The sequence below is a fragment of the Ochotona princeps genome, chromosome 19 (genome assembly GCF_030435755.1).
Source record: "Ochotona princeps isolate mOchPri1 chromosome 19, mOchPri1.hap1, whole genome shotgun sequence".
Taxonomy (NCBI): domain Eukaryota; kingdom Metazoa; phylum Chordata; class Mammalia; order Lagomorpha; family Ochotonidae; genus Ochotona; species Ochotona princeps.
Window position 1 is genome coordinate 32255102 of NC_080850.1, and position 21303 is coordinate 32276404.

At 45.1% G+C, this 21303-nt stretch overlaps 1 long non-coding RNA gene across 3 annotated transcripts in view; it reads right to left on the minus strand.

Moving 5' to 3' along the window:
• Window positions 1-853: 853 nt before the first annotated feature.
• Window positions 854-21303, minus strand: part of LOC131482590 (uncharacterized) — a 109368-nt gene continuing 88918 nt past the window's right edge. For all 3 annotated transcript variants that reach the window (XR_009247137.1, XR_009247132.1, XR_009247136.1), the window contains exon 5: window positions 854-944. This is a non-coding gene — a long non-coding RNA (uncharacterized LOC131482590). The remainder of the gene's footprint in view (window positions 945-21303) is intronic.

Below are 21303 nucleotides of genomic sequence, written 5' to 3' on the forward strand. Positions count from 1 at the left end.
TAAACAGGTGGATACATAAGAAGAGGTGGAGGGGTCATCACTGTTTTTCAGCCAGGGACAAGACTGAGACTTCTCTGAGGTGACCCAAACTGCTGATGGATAGTCACCAGCGGACCTGCCTGCTGTAGTGCTGGGTGCACCTGCTGGCCAGCTCGCATCTGTCTCTGTCTCCAGAATACTCCCAAGCTCTCAGCTCCTGAATGCTGACGCAGGGCAATCGCTTAGGCTCACTGCTTCAGGAAAGCACCTGCTTCTTGGACCAGTCATGATGTCTGCTGCCCAGCTCCTATTTGTTCTTAGAGTCTCTCCTGCCAGGAAGGACAAGGTGCCTTCTACAGGAATGTCGTTGGCAGAGAGGGCTTACCACGCAAATTGTATTTCCAAACCTCTCCCTAATCACATCTAAATCCTTCGCAAGGAGTCTTTTGGCCTAACTGGCGTTTGATAATTACAAATTATTTCTAGCAGAAATGCTGACTGTGGGAGAGCAGGTTAGAGCAAATTTGATTCATATTAAAGCCATGGTCAGATCATCATGAACCTTCAGGGTATTTATTTTTCCATCAGCTCCTCCCTGGTTCCACCATCTCCCTTTTTGGCCTGGCTGAGCTGGAGACACGCCTAATACAAATAACTGCATTAAAATAAAATCATGCAAAAGGCTCAGGGGAACATGCTTGAGTAATGGAGAAGATAATAAGCTTGGACAACCACTCCGGCCCCTCTTTTCTTTGTCCCTCAAGGCAGAAAAAGGTTCACAAGTGATGTGGAGTTGTTGCTAACAGTAAGGGGGGGGGGGGGGTGACAGGAGCTTAAGTGCTTTAAGGAAAAAAATCAGAATAATGTCACTGACCGCACTCCTGCCACCGATCCTCACTCGGTCCTTACGTCTCTGAAGTCATTTCCACTTTCTGAGTGTTATATGAGGCACTGTGGGTGTTCCACTGCACAGACAGTAGTGTGAGAAAATCACCAACATGCTTCCTCTCATTCAGCAAACATCTAAAACTGACTCCATCCCAAACCACTGCAGTGGCTGCAGGAGAGACAGGAGTGGGGCACAGGGAGTCACAGAAGCTCCCCAGCCTCTGTTTGCTCTTGGTGTCCCCAGAAAAGCTGCAAATTTGTTGCCTCTGAGAATCTGACACTTGACTCTTCCTCTAGCTGGGCTTGGGTACAGTAGGGAAGGCAAAGAGTAGTCATTCCACCTTTGCCTCTGCCTCAAGTTGGAGATTATAGAGGTGCTAGCTAGTCTTATTTATTTGTTTATTTGAAAGTTAGATATTCAGAGAGGAAGCTGTTTCATCCACTGATTCATTCCTCAGGTGGCCATAATGGCCAGGGTTGAGCCGTTCCAAATCCAGGAGCCAGGAGCTTCTTCTGGGTCTCCCATGCGGATGCAAGGGTCCCAAGGCGTTGGGGTGTCCTTGACTGCTTTCCCAGGCCACAGGCAGGGAGATGAATGGGAAGTGGGGCTGCTGGGACATGAATCGGCACCCATACGGGATCCTGGTGCATGCAAGGTGAGGACTTTAGTCACTGGGCTACCATGCCAGGCCCTACCTTGTCATTTTTAAAAATAGGGAAGGAAGAAATGAGAAGGAGAAAGAAGGAAGAGAGAGAGAGAAAAGGGAGGAATGTGGTCAGCCACTAGAGGACAGCATTGCCATCAGCCCCGCAGCTTTGCAATGGGAGACTCAAGGGTCCTAGGTCCAGGTCTAGTTCCAGAGGTGAGAGGGGAGAGCAGGAGACCATAAAGAAAAACCAAGAGAGCCCCCTGAACCTACAAGTTAAAGTCTGGGAGATGCTGTCACCAACAGCATGGCACCTCTGCCTTCTAGCCTATCTGACAGCTGCTGAGGAGAAGACCAAGCCTGGCCAGACTTGCACATCCAACAGCAGCAATGGCCACGCTCCCTGAGGATAGCACAGGCTGCTTGGCCTTTCACCACAGGAATTACATGGTTTCCAGCCCCAGGCACAGCCGCCATGTTTTCAACTCCTGAGAGCCTGGGCTTCAGTGGGAGTTACCCTGCAACTCCTCTCAGTGGGAAATGGATTGCTGCATTTCCAGGGCTTAATTGTCCGTACCAGTTAAAAGCTCTGCCAGTAATGAAAATACATCCCAGCTTTTTATCAAGAAAAAAAGGATAATCACTCAGCCAGCTTTAACTTCCATTTTATTGAACATCAGCCTAGCTTGTTTCCAAGGACATTGCTGATGGGAAGTGAGAAGGCTGCTGTGGGGTGCTTATAACAGTCTGGGAATGAGGAACTCAGAGGTGCCCGGCACTGCCTCCTGCTCCACTCCAGCGACAGCTGACCCTCCCTTCCGACCGAGATGGAGAGCTATGGCTCCTCAAAATTTTTAAATTTTGTTTCTCTTCATGAGAAACAACAGCAAGAATAATCATAACTGGCACTTCACAGATTTCAAAGGACAAGCAGATACTTTCATTATGCTCACAACCTTCCTGCATACTAGCAGGACAATTTTTATTTAAAGATTTATTTATTTTTACTGGAAAGTCAGATGTACAGAGAGGAGGAGAAACAGAGAGGAAGATCTTCTGCCCACTAACTGACTCTCCAAGTAGCCTCGGTGGCCAGAGCTGAACTGATCTGAAGTCAGGAGCTCAGAGCTTCTTCCGGGTCTTCCATGCAGGTACAGAGTTTCAAGGCTTTGGGCCATCCTCAACTGCCCTCCCAGGCCACAAGTAGGGAGCTGTATGGGAAGCAGGGCTGCCAGGACAGAAACCAATGCCCATATGGGATCCCGATGTGTGCAAGATGAGAACTTTAGGCACTAGGCTATGGTGCTGGGCCCAACAAATGTTATTTTTAAAAAAAAAAAAACATTGATTATTTGAGGGTCTGGCACATTGGCTGAATCAGTTACTCCTCCTTTTGCAAACACTGAGATCCCATGTGAGCACTAATTCATGTCCCATCCAGCTCCGTGCTTGTGGCCTGGGAGGCAACAGAGGATGGGCCAAAGCCTTAGGATCCAGCACTGGCCTGGGAGACCCATAAGAGGCTCCAGGTTCCTCATTTGGATCTGCTCAGTGCTGGTCATTGCAGCCATTTGGGGAGTGACTCTTTTTGGGAGATCTTTCTGTCTCTCTTTCTCTCCATAAACATGATCTTCCTTTCCAATAAAAATAAACAAATCTTCAAAAATGACTGATTATTCGAAAGGCAGTGTGGCAGAGGGAGGTTCACTCTGGCTCCCTCTCCAAATACTAGCAACAGCCAGGGCGGAGCCAAGCCATGAGCCATGAGCCAGGAAGTTCACTGTGGGCAGCAGGAAGGCAATACTTCATGTTCCACAGAAGCTGGGTCTTCCCCCAACCCAACTCTAAGCCTGTCTTAGCAATCCCACTCTCATAGTTATGATCAGTTTAGGCACAAGCGTACTGGGAAATCTTCTTATGCTGTGAGACATGCAGAGAAAATCCTACAGGGTCATGGGCAGGGTTAGCTCGTTCTGAAAAGAACAAGATTCACGCTATTCCCATCTGTCTCTGGATGCCGTGTGAAGATGAGGAGGTGGTAGGAGACAGGAGCTTCCCCAGCCATCTTGGCATTGGGAAGGAAGCCAGACCAAGAGGGAGGCTGAGCAGAAAGAAGGACACGGGCTGGGCTGGCTCTTGAGGACACTGGTTCTCTAAATCAACCAACTTTGGAACCTGGTCCACATGGCCTCCAGGCTTCTTAGTATGAGACCACAAAATCTTTTTCTTGTTGGTGATCTTTTGAACTGGGACTTTCTTTCTACTGCAAGCATTCTAAATGATAAAGCTGCTTTCTGCTTCTCAAACCCTACAAATTCTTTTTGTTTCATGGTGTCTTCACTAGCTGTTCTCACCGTCTGGAACACTTTTCCACCAGACATTCACATGACTGGCTCCTTGCTATCCATCAGACCTCAGCCCAAATGTCACTTCTCCAGAGAGACTTTCTAAACACCACTCAAAATAAGCCAGTCTTCCAGTCACTGCGCTTTCTTCACAGTGCCTGTTGGTGTCAGAACTCATCTGTGTATTGATCTGTGTACTTGGTGGTTGTATTCCTTACTGGAATGTCAGCTCTGTGTAAGCTTGCCCATCACCGTACTTCCAGACCTCGCACAGGGTTTGGCATACAGTAGATGCTCAATGAACATTTGGTGAACAAACAAATGAGCCCCAGAAACAATCTCACCATGCTGCTCCTCCTCTCCCCTCCTCCCCCTGCCGTGGCCTTTATCAATTCCTTTTACAAAAATCTAAATCTTGGGACCAGAAGGAAATGAAGAAGGCAGCAGAAAAGGAAAACATCATAAAAGCAAAATTATTTCAGGCTTAAATGTAAAAGGGGAGCAGGCTGATTGCATAACATATGTAGATCTATGCAAATTACCATGCAAGTTAAATAGAGGAGAAGTTTGAAGTGGTGGGAAGTCCAGAGACCCATGTTGGGGGTGTTTTCCTTCTCCCTGGGAAGTGATATCAGCTTCTCAGGTTCTGGGAGTGGGGATGCTGTCAAACGGTGAGAGAGAAATCAATAGAGAGAAAAATACATTTAATTTAGCTGTTGTGTTTTCTAAGAGATAGAAATTTAAAATATTTCACGCATCCACTTTAAATAGTAGGAAGAGGAAAAACTTAAAAGTCTATTTCATTTTGCAAGTCGGCCAACAAAGATTAGAATAGAAGAAGGAGAAAGGCTAAAGGGAAGAACAAGAGAATGAGAGAATGCTCAAGTTACCCAAATCCTTCAGAGGCAAGTACCTAATCCATAGCATAGCAACCCTTTATATTCGCCGAAAAATACAACACAAATCAAAGCACACCATAGCCCCCGGGATTTAAAAATTACAGGTATAACCATTTAGAATTCATGATTAACGTTGCTTAATTTCAAGATGCAGGAGAAATGGTATTCATTCATTCTTCAACAATTTTATGAACACAGTTCCTGCCCTGCTGAAGCTTGCCTTCTATCAAGCCCTCTACCCTTATGTTCAGTGCAGGAAATGTCCTTGACCCACACCTCAAGATGACTCATCTCAGTTCCCAGAGCAAAAGGTCTACAATCTGTGGGCTGCTATTAAGGACCTGAGGGTTCTGCCCCCATTTTCCAGGACCAAATGCCCATGGAATCACCTTTAGCAAAGCTTTCAAGGGAAACCTAACTATACCTGCTGTCTTTTCTAGGATATTGGTTGCTAATATTTTGAGCCAATGTCTTCCACATCATCAGTAACTCTGCTACTACTCTGGCCATCATCAGATCTCAAGTCAGTTATTGCAGTACCCTCAGGATTGGTCACCCTGCTCCCAATCTTAACCTTCCTTCCATCTTTTCTCCAAGGAATGGATGACTCATCCATTAAGGACAGAGCTTGTTTTTTTTTTTTTTTAAGACTTATTCATTTTATTACAAAGTCAGATATACAAAGAGGAGGAAAGACAGAGAGGAAGATCTTCCATCCGATGATTCACTCCACAAGTGAGCCCCAACGGCCGGTGCGCGTCGATCCGATGCCGGGAACCAGGAACCTCTTCCGGGTCTCCCACGTGGGTGCAGGGTCCCAAATCCTTGGGCCGTCCTCGACTGCCTTCCCAGGCCACAAGCAGGGAGCTGGATGGGAAGTGGAGCTGCCGGGATTAGAACCGGTGCCCACATGGGATCCCAGGGCTTTCAAGGTGAGGACTTTAGCCGCTATGCCATGCCGCCAGGCCCATGGACAGAGCTTGTTTTTGCTGCTCTAAACCATGAGCTGGCTTCCTGCTCCAGCAGAGAATGAGGTGAGTTCCCATAAAGGCCTGCAGCCCTAATCCTCCCACTTCCTCTTCTCTCTCTCAGCTGCAGCCACACTGGCCTCTTTCCTCTATGCACTACACCCAATCCCACATTAGAACTTGCTCTTCATACCTCTCTGCCCAGATGCTGCCTTGGGTCCTCCACGTCCACATGCTCACCCACTGTTCTTTGTAGGTCTTGACTCAATTGTCACCTTCACATGAGGCCTTCCCCAACTACCTTATTTAAAATCACAAACTCCAGGCAGATGCTGTGGCACAGGATGTTAAGCTGCTGCTTGGGATGCCTGCATCCTACATAGGGTACCTGTTTGAGTCCTGGCTACTCCACTCCAGATCCACTTTACTGCTAATATGCCTGGGAGGCAGCAGATGATGACTCAACCACATGGGAGACCTTGATGAAATTCCTGCCTCCTTGCTTTAGCCTGGTCTACCACTGACTTTGGGGACATTTGGGAGTGAACCAATGAATAGCAGTGTGCTCCCTCTCTGTTTTCTGTCACTCTTTTAAATCAACCAATCACACTTTTTAAAAATGGCAAATTCATCTGCCTGCCACATTCTGTATCCTCTTTGAAAGCTTTATTTTTCTCCATTTCTCTTACTATTCATGAACTGCTTGAATATTTTACTCATTTTTCTTGTTTACTGTTTATTTTGCTCCCATAAAATAAAAGTTCTAGGACAGTGAGAATTCTGTTTTGTTGACTGCTGTATCCTCAGTCTTTTGAAGAGCAATTGGAAAATTACACACTCTAAAAACTATTTGTTGATAGTCCTTTAGTTTGAATGAACTTGATCTTATGGAAAACATGACATCATCATTCCATTTTTGTCATTTTACCAACTGGAAAGACTTTGTTCAAGACTTGGTCTGGTCCTCACACTCATGCTTGTGAAACCCTGGCCTGGAGAGTGCCTGTCCTCCACGACAAATCCTGGCCCCGATTCCCCAGATCAGTTCCAAAAGGAGTGAGCCCCTCGGACACTTAGCTCACCCAGCGAGGTGCCTGAGAGGCACATGTCAGCACCTCCTCCTAAATGCAGGCACATTTACTCTGCAGACGGTGAGGCTGCATTTTAATTTGTTGATGTGAAATCTTAATTGAACTAAACTGCTAGAGGTAGTCTCTGTTCTCTGTCATAGTCTTAATTTAGTTGGCAAAACAAGCTATCATCAGAGGAAAATCACGGGCAAAGACACCGTGCCCGGAGGGTTTGGGGAACACCCTTTTGCACTTGTGCTGGGCTGGTGTGCAACAGCCACATAACTCTGGATGCCGCCTGGCTTTCTAAGGACATACAGGCGGCATCGCGACAGCTCAGACATACAGACCCTCCAAAGCAGCCGGGCTCACTATGACTCCTCCCCACATTTCCAATGTCTCATTTTCAGTACTAAACCAGAGAAGTTTTAAAGGGGGTTTTCTGATCTGAAGGCACAGAAATGTGAGAGGTGACAGCTTGGTCATTCATTTGCTGTGAGACTTTGAGTAGATATCTAGTCTAACAATGCCTCAGTTTCTCTATTTGTGCAACCAGCTAGCTGGAATTCATATCCCCAAAGATTTCCTTGGGACTGGCATTGCGGTAAAGCCGGTTAAGCCTCACCTGCAACACTGGCACCATATAGGAGCGCCAGTTGGAGACCCATTTGCTCCACATTTGATTCAGCTCCCTGCTAATACACCTGGGAAAGCAGAAAACCTCCCAGACGTTTATGCCCCTGCATTCATTTTGGACACCTGGAATAACTGAGCTCCTACCTTCAGCTTAGCTAAGCTCCAGCTGTTGCAGTCATTTGGAGTGAAACAACAGATGGAAGATCTCAATCTCTCTCTCTCTCTCTCCATGTGCATTTGTGTATGTCTCCCTCTCTGTAACTCTCTTTCAAATAAACACATAATAATAAATCTTTCAAAAATTTTCTTAGTCAATATGCCAAGTATGACTCTCCTCAGGCTAAGCTCTTTATTTAAAAAAAAAAGGTTCATTTATTTTTATTGGAAAGACAGATTTATAGAGAGACAAAGAGAAAGATCTTCTATCCACTCATTTACTCCCCAAGTGGCTGCAACGGCTGGCACTGAGCTAATCTGAAACCAGGAGCCAGGAGCTCTTCCTGATCTCCCACGCAGGTGCAGGGTTCCGAGGCTTTGGGTCATCCTCTACTGCTTTCCCAGACCACAAGTAGGGAGCTGGATGGGAAATGGAGCAGCAGAGATATGAACCAGTACCCATATGGAATCCCAGGTCATGCAAAGAGAGGGTTTAAGCCACTAGGCTACCAAGCTGGACCCACACTGAGCTCTTAACTCTTGCCCACAATATCCTCGATGAGTAATACAATTGAGTTTTCTTTAGTTTTAAAAAAGATGTATTTATTTCATTTAAAGGCAGAATGACTAGGGTATGAGGGAGAAAGAGAAAAAGAGATATATTGCATCAACTGGTTCACTTCCCCAAATGCCCAAAGCAGCCAGGGCTGGTCCAGGCTGAAACAAGGAGACAGAAATTCCATCCAGGTCCTCCACATGGGTGGCAGGAAACAAGCACCTGTGCCACCATCTGCTACCTCCCAGACACATTCACAGGTAGCTGGATTGGAACCAGAGTAGCCGGGACTGCAATCTAGAACTCTGAATTGGGATGTGGGCATCTGAAAGGCAGTTTAACCCACTGTAAACAGTGCCTACTTGTCCCCAGGAGTCTTCTATATGTTCTCCTTGTGCCACCCCGGCAGCTTATGTCTGTCCATATCCTGAAGGGTTCATGCTTGGGTCTTCTAGCAAGCCCATGCTTACTACCTGGGACAGGGAGAGGTGCTCACCAGTGGAGGATGAAATTGGGCCCCTGCAAGTGCAGCCTAGGTTCCTGCACTGTCTTCTTTCAAGGGAAGTGCCTGCACGAGGGTTCACAGAATGACTCAGGCCTTGCTGTCTCTTCTGGGTAGAAGGGCTGCAGCAGCTTCCTTGAGGGACAGGTCCTCCCCGTGGTGACTCTCTGATTGGAACAAGAGGGTTGCAGCTTCCAGTCACCTGCATCTAATCACAGGTCCTCACATTGGGAACCACAGAAGGTTTGGGAAAGAGACAATGCTTTGTATAAGGAGCAAAGCTTTGAAACTGAAAACATCTGGCATGTGCCTTCTGTTCACTGAGCCTGTGTCTTCATCTGTCAGCTATTGAGAACAACACTGGGTGAGGAGCAGGTGTTTAACCTAGCAGTGAAGATGCTTGTGCTATACATCACAGAATCTGGGTTCAATGCCTGGCTCTGGATCCTGATTCCAGTTTTCTGCTAATGCAGACTTTGGGAGGCAGCAAAGATGGCTTAAGTAGCTGGATTGCTGCCACTCACGTGGCTTCACATTTCTGGTTCCTGGGTCATACACCAGCCTAGGTCTGGCCATTTCAGATATCTGGGGAATGAACCAGAAATGGACACACTCTTTCTTTCTCTCAAATAAATAAACACAAATTATAAATATATAAATAAATATATAAAACTGCCTCAGAGAACCACTGTGAGCATTCGATGATACAGTGCTTCTCAAATGCCTAGCACTGTGCCCCAGTCACAGCTTGCACTCCTGAATGACAGTGTGTTGCATTGTCATCACTGAAGCCCTCACCTAGAGGCTTGCAGAGCACATACTCTCTGGTGGTATGGTGATCTTCCTCCCCCAGAGGATATGCAGAGCTTCAGAGTGCCTTGCTGCTTTTCAGATGGAGCTGCTGGCAGGCTGCAGGTCACACACACTACTGAGACCCGTGTCCTTCAGGTTCTTCTGGGCTGATCTGCTTCTCTCTCAATCTGGAAGGAGGCCAGGCCCAGGAAACACCTCTTTGGTGGATGATGGGGCTTAGGAGTTCTGCCCCCTTGCACTCTTGGAATTCTGGAAACAGGTCTTTCCTATCACATACGGAGAGATTTGTGGTCACCAGGTTAAATCCAGCAAAGGTTCTTGCTCAGGAAGGGCTAGGTCTTAGGAGCAAGGTACCTCTTCTTTCTACTCAAAGTGTCACAAGCTTTGTTCAAAATATTAAGCAGAAATAGAAATATACTGGCTCAAAAACAAGACTGGGGAGGAATCTAATCTAATCTCTCTCCTTCTGTATCATTCTGCCTCTCAAACCAGTAAACCTTTTTTTTTTCTTTTTTGCCTTTTAAAAAATATATCTATTCTGGTCATGTTCTTTTTAAATTATTCATTTATTTGAAAGGTAGAGTGACACAGAGAGGATAAGACACAAAAGGAAATTTTCTATCCAATGGTTCACTCCCTCAATGGCTGCAACAGTGGGAGTTGGGCCAGGCTGAAGCCAGGAGCCAGGAACTCTATTCATTTCTCCCACCACGTGGCACAAAACCCAGCCTTCATCCACTGCTTCTAAGTGCATTAGCAGGGAGCTGAATCAGAAACTGAGGAGCTGGGACTCCAACCCACACCTGGATATGGGACACAGGTGTCTCAAGCAGCAGTTTAACCCACTGCATCATAACACTTGCCCCTAGTTGTGTCAACTTTGAGATGCCTGTTAGATGTTCTGTTAGTTGCCTAAGGCTGCTACAACAATGGCCCCCAACTGAACAAATTACAGCAACAGAAACTTTTTTTGCTATACTTCTGGAGCTCCAGCCATTGCAGCCACTTGAGGAGCAAATCAGCAGATGGAGATTCTTTCTTTCTCTCCTCTCTCTGTAAATCTGTTTCCAATAAAAAAATAAATGAATCTTTTTAAAAATTTATTTTATTTACTTGAAAGGTAGAGTTAGAGAGAAAGAGAGAGAGAGAGATCATCCATTTGCTGATTCACTCCCCAGATGGCTAATATGGCTGGGACTGAGTCAGGTTGAAGTCAGGAGGTAGGAGCTGCCTCTAGGTCTGCCCAGATGGCAGGGACACAAACATTTGGATAATCTTCCACTGCTGGATTGTAAGTGAAGCAGTTGGGACATGAACCAGCATTCATGTGGGATGCTGGCTTTGCTCGCAGTGGTTTTACCTTCTAAGACACAATACCAGCCCCTCAACCTATACTTTTTAGAGGACACATTTCAGCTGCTCCAGACACTAAAGTAGATGGCAAATGGCCTAACAGGTCTGACGGTAAAATTCAGAGCTCAGTTTGGAGATATTCAGTTTGCAAACAAGGAAAAATATTGTGGGACTTCAAGAGAAGGGAAACAGTTGAAAGGGAACTTTCCACTGGTCAGTGACTTGGCACAGGAGAAAGAGCCAATACAAGAGATTGAGAAGTGGTTGGTAAGGGATAAAAGCAAGATATTACGAAGCCGTAGAAGCCCACAGAGACATGTTTCAAGAACTAAGCAGCAGTCCACCACGCTGTGTAGTGGCTTTGGGAGCTGGCAGCATGATGACTGCTGATGATCCTGACATGAACAATTTCACGGGTGTGGTAGGTGTGGAAGCCCACCTAGAGGTGCTTAAAAGAGAATGAGAAGAAGGAAATGGAGGCAGCAAGCATAAAGTGTATGCAATTCTTTCAAGAAGCTATGAAGCGGGCCCGGCGGCGTGGCCTAGTGGCTAAAGTCCTCGCCTTGAACGCCTGGGATCCCATATGGACGCCGGTTCTAACCCCGGCAGCTCCACTTCCCATCCAGCTCCCTGCTTGTGGTCTGGGAAAGCAGTCGAGGACAGCCCAATGTATGGGACCCTGCACCCGCGTGGGAGACCTGGAAGAGGTTCCAGGTTCCCGGCTTCGGATCAGCACAGCACCGGCCATTGCGCTCACTTGGGGAGTGAATCATCGGATGGAAGATCTTCCTCTCTGTCTCTCCTCCTCTCTGTATATCTGACTTTGTAATAAAAATAAATAAATTTTTAAAAAATTTAAACAACAAAAAAAGAAGCTTTCAAGCACAGTAGAAAAACTGGGTGATGATGAACGGAGACATAGGGTAATGGGAAGGTCAGTGGCTTCTGTCCTAAAGCTGGGATATTTTAGAGGATATTTGCATACCCAATGAGCATGTTCCAGTGTAGCAGCCTGCAAATGGTGGGGGCAGGGCCTTTGGATCCACTGTAAAAGCAGCAGAGCGGTAGATCATGGGAACATACATGAACATGACAGATCACCTGTCTAATTGCTTCTGCTTTCTTCACGAGGCTTGAGGAAAGGTCATCAGTTGAAAGTGAGGGGTAGAGGAAATGAAAGGAATTTGAAAACACAGGGGAAGGTGCATTAGAACAGCAACAGGCATGCCAGACAGACAGAAAGGAAGTAACTCTCTCAGGTTGCCCTAACGCCTCAAGACAGTGTCTGAGAAATTGCGCTATGGATTTCATAGCCCTCAACAAGTAAGAGATTATTATAATAGTATTTTTTAGATGCTGGTTTCATTTATGCAATTGCCACTTCAGTAAACAACTGTTGATCTACCTGCTAGGTTCCTGAAGGCTGAAAGACAAATGATGGGCTTGGCAGCGTGGCCTAGTGGCTAAGGTCCTCGCCTTGATCCCATATGGCCGCTGGTTCTAATCCTGGCAGCTCCACTTCCTCTCTATCTCTCCTCCTCTCAGTATATCTGACTTTGTAATAAAAATAAAATAAATCTTTAAAAAAAAAAAAAAGAAAGAAAGAAAGAAAGACAAATGATGAGAGACAAATCATGAATAGATGTGATCCTTCCCATGGGATATTCTACACATGCATAAAATAAAATAAAATAAAATAAAATAAAATAAAATAAATTTACAGTTTAGTAAGGAGCCTTCAAAAAATTTCATGGAAATGAAGATTATGAAAAACTATGCCTGGATTTCATTTTCTTAAGGATTTATTTTATTTTTATTGGAAAGTCAGATACACAGAGAGGAGGACAGAGACAAAGAAGATCTTCCATCCATTGATTCACTCCCCAAGCAGCCACATTGACTGGAGCTGAACCAATCCAAAGCCAGGAGCCAGGAGCCTCTTCTGGGTCTCCCACACAGGTGCAAGGTCCCAAGGCTTTGGGCCATCCTTGACTGCTTTTCCAGGCCACAAGCAGAGAGCTGGTTGGGAAGTGGGGCTGCCAGGATTAGAACGAGCACCCATATGGAATCCTATGCATGCAAGGCAAGGACTTACACTAGGCTGCCACACTGAGCCTGGATTTTTTTTTTCACCAAAATACATTTATCTTGTAATTTCATTTTTGACAGATTTTGAAATATCCATGTGTTAGCCAGCTTTCTCCTGGCTATGTTGTGATAATGTGCAGCCCCAATATCCTCATGGCTTATAGCTACAAAAGTTTCTTTTTTGCTCAAGAACTTCTGGTAAGTATCTGCTCGCTCCAATACATTCATTTTCACAGTATAGTAAAGAGGGTACAGTGGTAGCTCTTAAAGCCTCTGCTCTGGTCACTTTCATTTCCACTTGACAGCCAGCCACAGGGCCAATGGGGTGGTTAAGCAGCTTCCTATCATAGGAAGGTATTAAAAAAGCATATGATGATGGACTTGGCGTGATGGCCTGGTGACTAAATCCTCACCTTGCAACCGCCAGGATCCCATATGGGTGCTGGTTTGTGTCCCAGGTGCTCTACTTTCCTTCCAGCTCTCTGCCTATGGCCTGGGAAAGCAGTGCAGGATGGCATAAAGTTTTGGGATCCTGTACCCGTATCGGGGACTGGAACAAGCTCCAGGCTCCTGGCTTTGGGATTGGCTCAGCTCCAGCCATTGTGGCCACTTGTGGAGTGAACCAACTGATGAAAGATCTTTCTGTCTCTCCATCTATCTGTAAATCTGACTTTCCAATAAAAATAAATAAAATATCTGAAAACACATATTTTCAGATATTTTATTTATTTATTGTATTTATTTATTTATTATATCTATTTATTTATTTATGTATTTGGAGTCTGGGCTACTTTACTTCCATTCCAGCTCACTGCTGATGTGCCTGAAAAAGCAGTAGAAGATGGCCCAAATACTTGATCCCTGCCACACATGTGGGACACAGGATGGTTTTCCTGATTCCTAGCCTCAGCTTAGGCCAAACCTGGCTGCCACAGTCATTGGAAAATATACCAGTAAAAGAAAGACTTCTCTCCTTCTCTCTGTTTTTCCCTCAGTGATATTCTGATTTTCAAATATAAATAAATAAGTCTTTAAAAATGATAAATATCACTTGGCAGTATGTAATAATCAATATCATCACCAGGGTGGCAACAAATGAATGCCCATCACATAAAAGAAACTTACCAGTCATTCAATCAAAACATGAGGAGTTCAAAGACACAGCAATAGCTTCCAGTTGTAGTGATCAGAGGTATCTTAGAGGAAGTGCTTTGGGGGCTAAATCTTGAACAATACTAGAGGATCTGGATGGGAAAGGCAGGCTATTCAAGAAGTGGAACAGCACGAGAAAACCATAGAGAAGGAAAAGCGGATGTTCAGGTAACACAAAGAATGGGAACTGGAAGGAAATAAGGGAATCGCACGGCTTCATCATCAATCTACCTGCTAGAGGCTCCCACCCCACCCCAGTGACCAGTTGCCCAGCCAGGAATTCCTGGCCTTGCAGTTACTGGTAAAGGAGTATACAGGAGGCAGGCCTTTGGCTGGTCTCTTCTGCCCTTTCTGGCTTGATCAAACCCAGTTTCCAGCCAAAGTCAGTTTTTCTCAACACTTCTGTCTGAAAGTCTTTCTGGGAATTGTACTCCTAATGTTCTTACAAGGTTTCTCTCCTGGCTTTAAATTGACACACAGAAAATTGAACATTAAAAAAAAAAACACCATGGAATATTCTTCACATGCATAAGGTTAAATCAGAGTAAATCTGTCATCTTCTCAAACACTAAGAATTTCTGTAAGGTGAAAACTGTTAAAACTCCTTTCTGCTAGTTTTTTTCTTTTGGGGAAGGCTTTTACAAAAGAAAGAAATCTATGTATTGCATTATTATCTACAGTCTCCATGGATTTTCTGCCTTTCCCTGTACCTGCATCAGTGAGCCTGCCATCCAGAGGACAGTCCCTAACGAGGAGATGTCAAAACCTAGAGTCCTTCCCAACGGTGGGCAGGGAGCCAGGCTGAGCTGGCGCAGCCTCCAGCCCAGCAAAGACAGCCTCGCTCGTCACCTTGCTGCCAGCCTTCTTCTACAGCAATAAAACGCATTTTGGTTTTGTTCAGAATAAGATTTCATAATTTATTTTGTTCACAATGTCATAAAAGAAAAATATAATGGCTTGTCACAGTTGCCTGCATTACAGTGGGAATTTCATCGTTTTTTGGATTCAGCTTATGATTACAACAGTGATTTGGGTTAAATGTTTATGTAACAGAAACTTGCTGCTTCTCATTATGTGATGAGAATGTGATGATCAGTAAAATTAATTTTATAACAATCCTGTTTGTTTTCTTTGTAGCTCTCAAATCCAATACTCAGATGAGGAAAGCTTTGTGAAAGTCCTGGCTTGTTGGAATTAATGAGCTGCCCGGATAGTTGGCGTGTGGGCTAATTGATACTGGCCCTGGACAGGTTGGCACTTTTAATCATTAATGCCCTGCAGCCTGCTGGAAGCATGGAAAGAAACAGCCTCACTAGGATGTGCCAGAAGACAGAACGGAGCCATAGGGAGGTCTCCCACTGGCCAGGAGGGGCCTGCCTGAAGGAACAAGTGGTGCTCAAGACCCTGCTGCTGGGCACAGACCTTGGTGGTCCTGCCTCCGGGAGGCAGACAGCTCCCTCCCTTGGTAGCTTCCAGAGCTAAACATCCCGGTAGGTGCTAGGCCTACCTCCGGTTGGAGCGGAGGCTTTCATATCACTCATTGTTTCACTCACTCACAACTATGTATTTACGCATCAACTCTGCGCAAGGCACCGAATCCAGTAACAAGCCAGAGACACACTTCCTGTTCTTTCAGAGTACATTTTAATCTGGGAAGTGGAAAATAAACAAGTGAAGGAATAAGTCAGCAAGGCAGGGTTAGTGCATTACTCACTGTGCTATGAAGATACGAGAGCAGCATGATAAGAGTACCTGGGTGTGGGGTAGGTTTAGGCTAGCTCAGGTGCTCAGGGATGGCTGAGACACGGAAAGCGGCCAGTTTTGCAAGGCACTGGAGGAAGAGCATTCTAAACAGTGGGAGATCTGGGTTCAAAGCCACATGACAGGAAGACTGCAGCCATCTGCAGCACAGAAAGGGTAACTGAAGTACTGTGAGCAAAAGGGAGGACAATCTGGAGATGGAGATTACAGCACTGAACAAAGGTCAGATTAGGCAAGGTTCTGCAAGGCCTGTCTATTAACAGTCAGTCAGGAACCATCAAAGCTGACTCTATATTCTTGATGTAATTTAAGTAGAAGGGATCTCCTTTGAGGAATTGATAACATATGGCAGAAGGGCTAGAGGAACAAAGCAGGAAGTTAAAGTTAAACGAAGACTGATTATCACAAGAAGCTACTCTGGCTCCAAGGTTGGAAGAGCAAAATGAGAAGAGGTGACAATGGTAGTCAGCAGTTGCTGACTGCCCGAGACTTCAAGGAGGAACTGATTTACACAAGCAGGAACGTGGGAGTGAGCAAGGTGGCCACTGCCAGAGGAGCCATCAAAAGGCAGAAAGAAACAGCCTCCTTGGTCCTGGCCAGTGGTTCCAGCTGACAGAACCCAATAAGAAGCCAGCTATCAAACGAATGTAGTAAATGTGGATGGTGGGCTCCCTGGTCTGGGGGCATAGTGTAGGAAGGCACACAAACAGCTGGAAGGCAGCACTCTCTAGGAAACCACAATGAGAAACCTGGACATCAATCTATAGTCTTCCACTTGGTAAGCAATGCATGCGATAAGCGTAACAGTCAACCAGGGCAGTACAGCCACCTCATTTCACATCTGTGACATGGGAGCAACAATCAGCAGGTATGTTATCAGGATAACAGCTGTAAAGGCTTAGAACAATGCCTGGCATTCACTTCATTCTTTATAAATGGTCACTGCCCATCAGTTTTGATGACCAAGTCTCAGAAGTTTCCCAGCATCACTCCTGCTACGGTTCTAACAGGGTCACAAGCCCACCTAACACAACAGGAGGGAATAACACTCCACATCTCTCTTTCTCTTTTTTAAAGATTCATTTATTCTATTTGAAATTCAAATTATGAGAGAGAAAGAGAGACACAGAGGGAGAGAGAAAAAGAGAGAGACTTTTCAATCAGTTGGCTCACTTTCCAAACAGCTGCTATGGCCAGAGCTAGGCCAGTCCACAGCAGGAAGCCAGGAGCTTCTTTTGGATTTCCCACATAGATGCAGGACTAGACCATCCTCTACTGCTTTCCCAGGCCAAAAGCAGGGAGCTGAACTGGATGTGGAGCAGTCAGGATTAAAACCAGTGCCCAAATGGGATGCCAGCACTGCAGATAGAAAACTAGCATGCTGCATTATCACATTGGCTCTCTTGGGGTTTCAGAAATATGTTTAATAGGCCTGGTGTGATAGCCTAGTGGCTAAAGTTCTTGCCTTGCACACTCCTGGATCCCATATGGCTTGCATCCTGATGGCCCTCTTTCCCATCTAGTTCCCTGCTTGTTGCCTGGGAAAGCAGTTGAAGATGGACCAAATCTTTGGGACTCTGCATGCACGTGGGTGATCTGAAGAAGCTCCTGGCTCTTGGCTTCAGATTGGCTCAGGTCCAGCTGTTGTGGTCACTTGGGGAGTAAATCAGCGGACAGATCTTTTTCTCTGTCCCTCCTCCTCTATGTATATCTGAATTTCCAATAAAAATAACTCTTTAAATATATATATATTTGGAAATATATATATATATTTGAAAAGGAGAGTGATAAAGTGATAGGGAGAGAAGGAGAGATGGATGAAGAAAGAAAGAGTTAGAGAAATATCTTCCATTTGTTTGCTTACTCCCCCAAATGTGTATAACAATTAAATCTGGGCTAGGTTGAAGCCAGGAGCCAAGAATTTCATTCAAGTCTCCCACATGGGAGACAGGACCCTGAGTACATGAACTGTCACCTGCTCTTTCCCAGGTACATTAACAGGAAGCTGGGTTAGAAGCAGAGGCAGGACTCACTTCTAGGCACTCTGGAATACAGGCATTCCAAGCAGTGATTTAACCCACTGTACCATATCACTCACTCGCTAATACTGTTGGTTGGAGAAGGACAAAGAGCTGGAAAAGCAGGTGAGATGGGAGACATTATGGTGACAGTCGTGGGAAACCCAATCTGTGTCAGGTCAGTGGGTTAGGCCTCACACGGCCCACATTCATGGGATCTTGCCAGCCACCCCAGAAAGACAAAGTTCAAGGTCCCTGAGGAAGAAAAGGCTGATGGCAGATACCCTGTCTGTGCCTTGCTTTAGCCACAGAAGCAGGAGTCTCCCAGAAGATGCAAAAAGGCCCAGAACAGGTCGGCAAAGAGGGAATACTCTGTCTGTACATCACATCAGAGAGTGAGTTAGCAACTGGGCTGGGGAGTCCCCCGCAACAGACACTGGGTCATGATGATGATGGTGATATTTACTGAAAGGCCGTTTAATGCCAAACACTTAAATGTACTTATTTTTCACTCAAGCTTTCAAAAGGAAATGTATAGTTCTAAATGCACATCTCAGACAAGAAAAAAAGATTGAAAATTAATGAACTAAGAATCTATCTTAATAACTTAGAACAAAACACGGCAAAATAAACTCAAAGTAGAAATCCGGAAATAACATAGTGAACAAATGGGCAACGGAGAGGATCTGCCAAGACAAAAGCCAGCGCTGCGAAAACTGACAAATCTCTAGTGACAATGAGCAAAAGTTGAGAAAAGATGAAACAAATTCAATTTCAGGAATAAAAAGAAGGATATGGCAATGGGTGCTTCAGGCATCAGACAGAAAATGTGAGGATGTTATGCATGATTTTTTACCAATAAAATTGAAGATAAATGTGAAACAGATAAATTGTTTGAAACATAGAAATTACCCAAACTGACTCACCCTGAAATTTGGAAATCTGGATCAACCGATAACCATTAAGAGAAGTGAATCAGAAGTCAGAAGTCCTTTCACAAAGAAACTCCCAGGCTTCACTGGAAAGTTCTGATTCTTAAAACACCCCATGAGAATACTATGATTGCTTGTTTTCCACAGGACACTGAGGCTGGGAGATTCACACAGCTAGCCTAAGAGTCGAGAGCTAGTCATTGTCTAAGCTGTGTCTGTTTTATCCTGGGGAGTCAGGATATGCCCCAGCTTCTTCAAGTACTAGAATCAGCAGCACATACGTGAAGACCACGAAGGCCCTGCTACAGAAACCGCTTGAAGCAAGGAATCTGATTGTTTGCTCGGGAAGGAACTTGGGAGCTTAGCCCCAGGACCACACCATACTAGTCCCTAAAATGCCACCAATGCTTTTCTGTAGAGCACTGTGAGCCCCAAGCCTCAGGAAGCCCAGTTCCACCATGGATGCCAACAGCATTGCCTTTTGAGGTCTTTGTCTATAGCCTGTCTGCTGTGTTTCATTCTCATCATTGTTCTGAAGCCTTGAAAATGCATGGCTGCCTAAGAATGCAGAACCCAGTCAGAAAGCTACTTAGAAAGTAAAACGTTGGACCTGGTGCGATGGCTCAGTGGCTAATCTCTCCTTGCACTTGCTAGAATCCCATATGGGTGATGCTTCGAGTCCCAGCTGCTCCACTTCCCATCTAGTTCCCTGCTTGTGGTCTAGCAAAGCAGTAGAGAGGATAGCCCAAAGCCTTGGGACCGTGAACACATGTGGGAGACCTGGAAGAAGCTCCTGGTTCCTGGCTTGGATTGACTTGGCTCTTGGGAAGTGAAACAGCGGACAGAAGATCTTTCTCTGTCTCTCTTTTTGTAAATCTGTCTTCCCAATAGAAATAAATAAATCTTAAAAAAGAAAGAAAGAAAGAAAGAAAGAAAGAAAGAAAGAAAGAAAGAAAGAAAGAAAGAAAGAAAGAAAGAAAGAAAGAAAGAAATGTTTTGTGGGCCAGCACAGTGATGCAGGAATCTAATCCTCTGCCTGAATTGCTGACATCCTATCTGAGCACTGGTTAGAGTCCCAGCTACCCCACTTCTGTCCAGCTTCTTGATAATGGCTTGGGAAAGCAGTGGAGGATGGCCCTAAACCTTGGGCCCCTGCACCCACATGGGAGACCTGAAAGAAGTTCCTGATTCCCAGTTTTGGACCATCCCAGTGCTGGTCATAGTAGTCATTTGGAGAGTGAACCAGCAAATGGAATCTGTTTCTCTACCTCATTAATATCGATTTCCAAGTAAAAGAAACAAATATATATTTTTAAAAAGTTAAATGTTTTGTTTGCATTTCTGCTTCTCAAACAATCAGTAAATATTAAAAAATAAAGAGGAGAGGGGAATATTTAGCCTAGTGGTTAAGGTGCCAGTTAAGATACCCACATCACACATTGGAATTTCTGGGTTCATGTCCTGGCTGCACTTCCTACTTCAGCCTCCTGCTGAGTCAGGTCTTCGTAGGCACTAGATCTGTGTAACACTTGTGGGAAACCTGGCCCAGTCCTGGCCATTTGTGGGCACTTGGGGAGTAAAATGGCAGGTGGAAGCTTTTTCTTTCTCTGTTTCTCTATCTTTCAAATAAATAAATATTTTTTCTTTAAACATTTTGTTGATTTGAAAGTCAGAGTTATAGAAAACAGAGGGAGTTGAAGAGAAGGAGGGAGATCTTGACTGCACCACCAGGAGCCAAAGGTTTCTTCCATATGAGTCACAGGAGATCAAACACCTGGGCTATCTTATGCTGCTTTTCCCAGGCTATTAGCAGGGAGTTAGATGGGAAGCAGAGCAATCAGGACATAAACCGGCACCTATATTGAATATTGATGTTACAGGCAACAGCTTCACCTGCTATACCAATATACTGGCCCTAACATGTACATTAAAAATATATATTTTTTCAGTAAATGCTTGCACTGTAATGAATCATGGGGGTGCTGAAAACTACAAGGCAGCTGTCATAGTCTAATGGATCACCCAGAGATATTCTTGTTAAAAAGCATTTTAAAATTTTCACCAAAATGTAATTCACAATTTTAAATGTTGTCACAGCAAATTTTGCAGTCCCTGAAGATAGGACAGTCTTTACAACAGGTATGAGCTACGCCACAACATTTCATTTTTTTCTTTAAATCAAGTTAGCCCTGTTTAAGTTGAGTGGAACAGTAGAAGAGGATTTCATCACTGCACCCACTCGTGCGCCATTGGAATTTCCCACCCACATTCTTCACCAGGTAATTCTGCAGGCTGTTCGCGCTATGGGAGTGTACTCTCTACACTTGCTCTCTGGACTCGGCCCTGGGACTTGTTTTGAGCAATGGTATTTTAGCAGATGGGACATGAGCAGAGTTTATAAGGGGCTTGTGCCATCCCCATAAGCATCCATCTCCCTGAGCATGCCCTGGCTGGCCTACTGATCCTGAAAGGAGGATGGGAAGATACGTACAGTGGAGTCAAATCAGCCCAGCAAAGTCAGCCTATAGCAACAAACCCAA